At 39.8% G+C, this 8,059-nt stretch overlaps 1 pseudogene; it reads right to left on the reverse strand.

The window, feature by feature from the left end:
* Positions 1-425: 425 nt before the first annotated feature.
* LOC102836150 lies at positions 426-713 on the reverse strand (annotated as a pseudogene).
* Positions 714-8,059: the final 7,346 nt, after the last annotated feature.

Below are 8,059 nucleotides of genomic sequence, written 5' to 3' on the forward strand. Positions count from 1 at the left end.
TTATGTTGTTGTTTTTTGTTAAACAGTGAGAGCAAAATGACTTACTGGAATATAAAGATCAGAGCTGAATGAGCATGCCACGGATGGAGAAAGGGGGAATTTTCACAGAACCAGTATTTTTCCCCATCTCATCTCCACTTGATGTCGGTCAAACATACCATTTGGCCATTTTAGTAAAAAAGAAAGAAAAAAGCAAACAAAACAAAACCCCAAAACAAACACAACAAAAAATGCAATATGCGTGTGCACATGCACCCGTTACTTTATGTACAATAAAGGGATGAGGATGGGGAACTGAAAGAATAGAGAAAACTATACTGTAGTAATCACCATGTGGTGGAACCAAATTGTGGAACTAAATACATTGAGAATGTATTCTTGATCGGTAGGAACAGAGTTCTGGAGCAAAGTAGCAGGCTCCCTTTTTAGAAGACACCTCCTGTCTGCTGCTGGAACACATCATTTGTATCTTCATCCACCATTTCCAACTGTGCAGGTGTATCTGTTTCATTGATTGGCTGCCCGTCAAATCGGAATCTGATCTGCCTCAATGACAAGCCCTGTCGTTCACAATAGGCTTTCATTAGTTTACTAAGTGGTGTATGCGCCTTAATCTTAAACTGCACCACAGAACCATCCTGCCCCGCCACCTTCAAATTAATATGATCGTTGTCCTCAGTCTTGGCTCCTTCCTTGGGTTTCTCGTCGGCCATGGCGAGCGCAGGAGTCTCCTCAGCTGCCTCTTCACAAAAGAGGTACCAGGTCCGCACCGAAGGAGCATACAGGCGGCACCAGGAACCGCAGAAGAAAGAGGCGGCAGTGGTGAAGGAGGTAGAGCTCAGTCATGAACTCTTACTGGAAGCTCTAGTCTGATCTTTGAGGACTTAACGTGATCAGTAAAACCTAGCCAGAAAAGAGGAGTGTTTTGAAAGTCAGGGGAACTACTCCATCTCCTTCTATCATGTGGAATTAGTTGAACTCTTTTCCCATTAGTAGCTTAACCCCAGAATGTTCGGTCTAGTGTTTTCAATTTGTGAAGCACTTATATCAGCCTTGTCTTTTGGCGAACCCTGTTCTTCATAGTTTACCACAACTTAGTATTTTTATTTCAATTAATAGGTTTTATTTGATTGTTTGACACTTACATGATTTCCCTTACTTCTTGGAAGCAAAACAGTTTCTGGTTTATTCAAGAGCTAGTTGTTTCATAGAAAGACTATCCTGCAAAGCCTTCACTTTTCCATCTTCTTTGGCAAAATACTTCTTGTAATTTTATGATTTAAAGTGGGGAATGGGGAAATCCTCTATCTTTGATTCATCTGGAATATGTGTGGATATAAGTTACGTTTCCATGGTAATGATCCAGCTCTCCATGATTCATTCTTTCTCTGTGTGTCTCTACCATTCTTCTATGAGCAGGCATCCCTTGTATATGTGTGAGATACAAGGATGCCAGAGATTCGTTGTGTTTCTCTTGTGTGTGTGTTTTCTAGCCAACAACTTGCATTGTGTGGAAACCTTCATTTGTAACAGGCTCCCATAGCAGGGACTGCCGTGACAGTAATGAGATCTGAAACCTGAACGGACTAGGGCATTTTTAATGAACTGTGAGGTTGTTGTCAAGGGAACTCCTTTATAAAGCACATGACGGCTCGTCATTTTACACTATGTGCATGTATTTTTCAAATCTGAAAATGTCACTGGATTCTAAGAAATATCAATGACATATGATTTATACCTAACAAATTGAGACATTTCCAAAACTTAATAAATGTCGAAGCTAAAATTTGTAGTAATATTCAGGGCTGCTTTTGGAGTTCATTTGGGTGCCTAAAGGAAAATGCAGAAGGTGCTATTTTTGCTTTTCTTCTGGTTTCTTATTGTTCAGGCACTATTAAGAATGCGAGGTGGCGTCTTCTCATTTGACACTACTATTTGAGTACAGGTGGGCAATCATTTTCAGTGGCTCGCTATCAGTCAACGTGTCTACCTGAGTTTGCTGAATAAGATGCTGCACTGTTGTTGGTTGCAGCCTGCCAGCTGTTTCTGGTCTCGGAACGTCATTTTATTCTCCATCTTTCCTCCCCTTCTTCTTTAGCTGAGCTCACAGCTTTCTCTGACCCTGTTGACTCAGCCCTCCTCCAGCTTCTCATCCAATTCCGATTGGAGGCATTACTATTGAGTGACTTCCTTCATCAGGACACAGCGCCTCAACACTGACCCATGGGCCCCAACCTTGAATCACTTTTGTTCCTAGTCTGAGCTGGTGTCCCAGTGATGAAAACTCGCAGCCTACTTTTTCAGCCAAGTAGCATCCTGGAATCCTCTCTTGACTCCTGCAGTATTGTTCTTCAACACAGAGGGGTCCTTTTGTTTGGCAAGGGCTTTGGTTTCACCACCTAGGGCATTTGAAAACATACTTTTCTTTCAGATTGACATTTTTTTTTTTTTCTTATAGTATCTGTATCATGCTTTGCTAATATTGGAAACCTTTCCAGAACCCCTTCGAGGAGCTCTGTTTCCTGGGGACAGGTTTATCTAGTGCTGGTACTGCCTGGATTTCTGAGCAATGCTCAAAATGATTCCTGTTGTTGAGCTCCGACCACCTGCTCAGTATATGTTGTTATTTATCTTGCAACCACAGAGCCAAAATTAATTGGACTTGAGATCACAGTTTGACAAACAATTCTACACTGGATTTTTGTCACTGTAGTGAGTGGACCAAGTACTAGCCCTGGTCCTTCCTCATAATTACTTTATCTTTTTGCTCTTTGCATTTTGAAAAATATTATATATAACTTATTGTTGAGTCTCATTGGAGAAAACACTGATTCAAAATCTATAAAAGATCTGAGTTAAATTTCCAAAAGCTAAAAGTTGGCATATTAGGCATATTTACCTGTCTAGTATCATAGTGAATAAATAACTTCTTGTGTAAGGATGAGCACAAAACTTGTTCTTATGAGATGGACACTAAAGATGACCCCAATGTGAAACTTTTCCAAAATGCTTTACCACTCCATCATCTCTAACACCAACTCTTCCTTTTCCCCTCAGTACTTTTCCTTCCATCTTTGAGTTCTAGAATTTGATGCAATGTCTCATAGAACTCAGGAACATGCTCACACAGATGTGGAGGTTGACAAGTCCCAAATCTATGGGTCAGGCATCAGTCTGGATACTGTTCTTGGCTCATGTGGTTGTAAGTGTTGACGAGCCCAAATCAGCAGGTCAGACACAAGAACCGGAAGTCAGATGATAAGAAGCCAGATGTGAGATTCAGAGCAAGAGAGGGAATTTTCCAGAGCGTTCACATATATATTGGATACAGACTATGCCCTCAAGGAAACTCCCCTCACTAGAGCAAAGGGGCGCAAGGGGAGTAAGGGCAATGACTGGGGTAAGGGTGAGTCAGAATCTCTACTAAACTGATGATTCAAGATATATTCCACCCTAATTCTGCCTCATTAACAAATGGACAATTTATTCCCAATGAATAACCATAAGATTTCCAACAATCACAAAAGTGCAGGATAATTACATCAGATCACAAAATAGAGGCCAATTACATATACCATAGGTTGGAGCATGACTACATCACTGCATAACTTCAAGCCACTGGGAAATCATGGCCCAGCCAAATAGACATGTAACCATCACATGTTATATATACACACCGTATTTGCATTAGTCGCAAGCCACCCAATACTCTTGGTGGGCCACAGATTTTTATTTGCATGCTGATGTTGTTGTTATGTGTTGTGGAGTCAGTTCCAACTCATAGCGGCCATGTACAGGGTTTCCAAGGCTGTAAATCTTTACGGGAGCAAAAAGCCTCATCTTTCTCCCACAGAACAGCTGGTAGTTTTGAACCTCTGACGAGCAGCCCGATTCGTAACCACTATGCTGCCAGAGTTACAAAGACTTGTTAGACTGACCATACGAGGTGAGAGGACTTCAAAATGTTCATGGGAAAATTCCATTGTCTTTTAATTCTATTTTTTATGAACTTTTTAAAGTCTCCTGATGTTAATTAATTCACTGCACTGCAAATATCATCTATTAATTCTGTTTTGATGTATTAAGTCTCTTGATTCCTTTCTTCTTAAAAATTCATGTCATGTTAGATGGAGGGGAACTTTAGCCTGCTTTCAGTTTACAGATGAGGGAAGATAACTTTGCAGAGCTAAAATGTCTTGCTCAAGATCACAGAGAGAGCTGAAATCCAGAATTGATCAATGAGTACACGACTCTGTATCTCAAGGCTTGGATGACTGAGAACCTAAAGGATCCTTAACTTTCAAGGATGGACCAGAGAATTAAATCAACAGTAAAAACAAGTTTCCGAGAGTGTTTCAGTGTTATCAAAGTCATTACTTCACAAGTTACGAGACTCCATCAGCTTTTAGCTACACACATTAATACTCACTAGCTCTGGTAGCGTAGTGGTTACGAATCGGGCTGTGAACCTTAAGGTCAGCGGTTCGAAACTACCAGCCGCTCCGCGGGAGAAAGATGAGGCTTTCTACTCCCATAAAGATTTACAACCTCGGAAACCCTGTACAGGGTCGCTATGGGTCGGAACCGACTCGATGGCACTTAACAACAACAACAACAACAACAAGACAATGTCAGCAGGGGGCAGCCAGTCACTAAAATTTGGGGATTAGCTTCTTTTTTTGGAGTTTGAATTTGTCTTAACGTTTCTAAATCTTGTTTCATAAAATATATGTCTGACACATATGGATAATGTTTAATGAAAAATAATAAAAATCATGTCTACATGCATACATGCACCTAATTTTCTCTGGCAAAATATATAGTCATCTCTTGGTGTGGCACTGTAGGTTAAGCACTGGATCACAAGGTTGGTTTGAACCACAAGGTTGGCAGTTCAAACCCACCAGTCACTCTTTGGAAACCCTATATAGGGTTACTAAAAGTAAGAACTGACTCAATGGTACTTAACTATGATTCTTGTCATTATTCTTATTGGCTATTGCTGTTTATCACTGAAGGCCTAAAACTCTTATATCAATGCAGACATTTCTATTTTAAAAGTATGTTGTTGTTAAGTCCTGTTGAGTCCATTCCAACTCATAACAACCTTATACAGAGTTTCCAAGCAGCAACTGGTGGGTTTCAGCTGCTAACCTTGTATTTTTCAGCCCAGTGATGATTCTATAGTGTCACACTACGATTCCCTTAGAAAGCATATTGGCTGGTGAGTTTGAACCACTGACCTTGTGGATCAAATGGACCTTGGGGTCCAGTGATTTATCCCCCAGTGCCATACTCATGGAGAATGTTTTGCCATTTAGACAATGTTGGAATACTTTGTTTCTGATTAAGTATTTTGAATTTAGTAAGTAACTAGCAAGCATATTCCTAAGCTTGTAATCAGCTCATGTTGAGACAGACACTGGGGAAAAGTGAGAAAAATATAGATTAACCCACAGGAGAAGTGCTGAGTGAGAGAGTAGAGTGATGTGCTTAACTAGGTCTCAGGAAATTAGCTTCATGTCTCTCTTGGCTCCAGCCCTAACTATTATTGTTGTTGTTGTTAAGTGCCGTCGAGTCGGATCCGACCCATAGCGACCCTGTACAGGGTTTCCGAGGGTGTAAATCTTTACGGGAGTAGAAAGCCTCATCTTACCTGACTGTTCTCAATCTCTCCATTCCATTTCCACTATGTAGAAATCATATGTGATTATTCTTACTATAATTAAAAAATGCATTGTTATTGTTGCTAAGTGCCATTTAGTTGGTTCTGACCCATAGTGACTCTGTGTAGGGTTTTTAAGGAGCAGCTGGTGGGTTTGAACTGTAGAGTTTGTGGTTCGAAGTCCAGCGCTGATCCTACAGCATCTTTTTCAGCTATGGGAACACCCAGGATACCAAATTAGAAAAAAACACCACAACCTCACAGAGGTTGGCACTGAGGCTCCGGATTTCAGTGCCTCAGGGAAAAGTAGATAGAATATATTCTACAAGGGACAGGTCATTGGAAACATCCATAAATGGAGGCTAGAAAATGTATATTATCATATTTAAGTTTCAAAGAAGCCTAAGTGTTTAGAAACCAGATGAATATTAGCTATTGGCTTCATTTTTGGAAATGTGAAATCTAAGAGTCAAACTATCCTTTCAATGAGCTTTTGCTTTCTTCATGGATGGTGTTCCTGATGTTATTTGATGACTCTTTGGGTTTTTGGTCATTAATGTCTAATGCATCAAATCTGTTCTTGAGATGGTTCAGGTGGGAAATGTTCAAGGTCTTATTTTGGCTCTTGTGGGCTTGTTTTAATTTTCTTTAGCTTCAGTCTGAACTTGTATATAAACAATTTATGATGTGCCCCACAGTCAGTCCCTGGTTTTGTTTTGGTTAATGATATTGGGCTTCTCCATCATCTCTTTCCATAGAGTCCCAGTGATTCCTCTGTACCCCATCGGACAAGGTCTACGTGTTGTTGTTGTTGTTAAGTGATGTCATCAGTTCCAATTCACTGGGACCCTGTAGAAGGTTTCTAAGGAGCTGCTGGTAAGCTTAAACTGCAGTTCAAACTGACCTTGCAGCCCAATGCTAATCCTACAGTGCCACACCAGGATTTCATGTGTATAGTGATCATTTATGTTGTTGGAAAAAGTTATTTGCAATGAATAAGTCTCCAGCATCATTTCTATCATCAAGGTTATACTTTCCAACTACAGATCCTTTCTCTTTGTTTCTACATTCCACATCCCGATCACCAGTAATTGTCAATGCATCTTAATTTTATGTTTGATCAATTTTAGCCTGAAGACATGGATAGAATTCTTAAATTTCATTATCATTGGCTTTAGTTGTTGGTGCATAATTTTGAATAATAGTGGCATTAGTTGGCCTTCCTTGTAGGTTTAAGAATATTATCCTGTCACAGACAGCACTGTACTTGAAGATAGATCTTGAAATGTTCTTTTTGAGGATGAATATGACATCATTCCTCTTCATTTTGATGTCCCCGGCATAGTAAACCATATGTGTGTCAGATTCAAAATGTCCAATACCAGTCCATTTCAGCTCCCTAATGCCCAGGACATTGATCTTTATGTGTTCCAGTTCATTGTTGATGACTTCTAATTTTCCGAGATTCATACATAGTACATTGCACATTCTGAACAGTAATGGATGTTTGCAGCTGTTTCTTCTCATTTTTACTTGTGCCCCATCAGCAAATGAGGGTGTTGAAAGCTTTGCTCCATCCATGTCTTTTAGGTCAACTCTACTTTGAGGAGGCAGCTCTTTCCCTGTGGTATTATGAGTGTCTTCTAACCTGAGGAATTCATCTTCCAGGACTATATCAGACAGTGTTTTGCTGCTATTCATAAGGTTTTCAGTGTCTAACCTTTCAGAAATGGTTCGTCTCTCCTTCCTATAGTCTGGTTTGGTCTGAAAGCTCTGTTGAAACCTGTCCAACATGGGTGACCCTGCTGGTATTTGGAATAGCATTGGCATAGCTTCCATCATCACAGCAGCACATAAGCCCCCACAATATGGTATATGGTAAACTGACTGACGAGCAGCAAGCAAAAAAGAAAAGACCAAAATCGATGTTAGAAGAGACTTTGAAACATACTCTTGAAGCTAAAGTGAATGGAAGAATTGATGAAGTAAAAAAGTTGAACAGAAAATTATATAAAACAACTCGAGACAAAGTCAAGTATTTATAAAGAAATGTGTAAATAACTAGAGTTTAAAAAGGAAGAATACACTCAGTAATTCTCAACTGAAAGAACTGACAGAAACTTCAAACCTTAGTGGGCAGTATTGAAGGATTCTATGGGAAAAATATTGAATGGTGCAGGAAGCATCCAAAAAAGATCAGAGAAATACACAGTCACATTATCAAAAACAATTGGTCGATGTTCAACCATTTCAAGAGAGAACAGATACTAAGAACTGATAGTATTCCAGAAAGAAGTCCAAGCTACACTGAAGGCATTGGCAAAAACAAAACAAAACAAAACAAAACAAAAAACCACCAAAAAACCAGGTGCAAGGAATTGGCCGAAAACAAAT

Source organism: Chrysochloris asiatica, unplaced genomic scaffold (genome assembly GCF_000296735.1).
Source record: "Chrysochloris asiatica unplaced genomic scaffold, ChrAsi1.0 scaffold00032, whole genome shotgun sequence".
NCBI lineage: Eukaryota > Metazoa > Chordata > Mammalia > Afrosoricida > Chrysochloridae > Chrysochloris > Chrysochloris asiatica.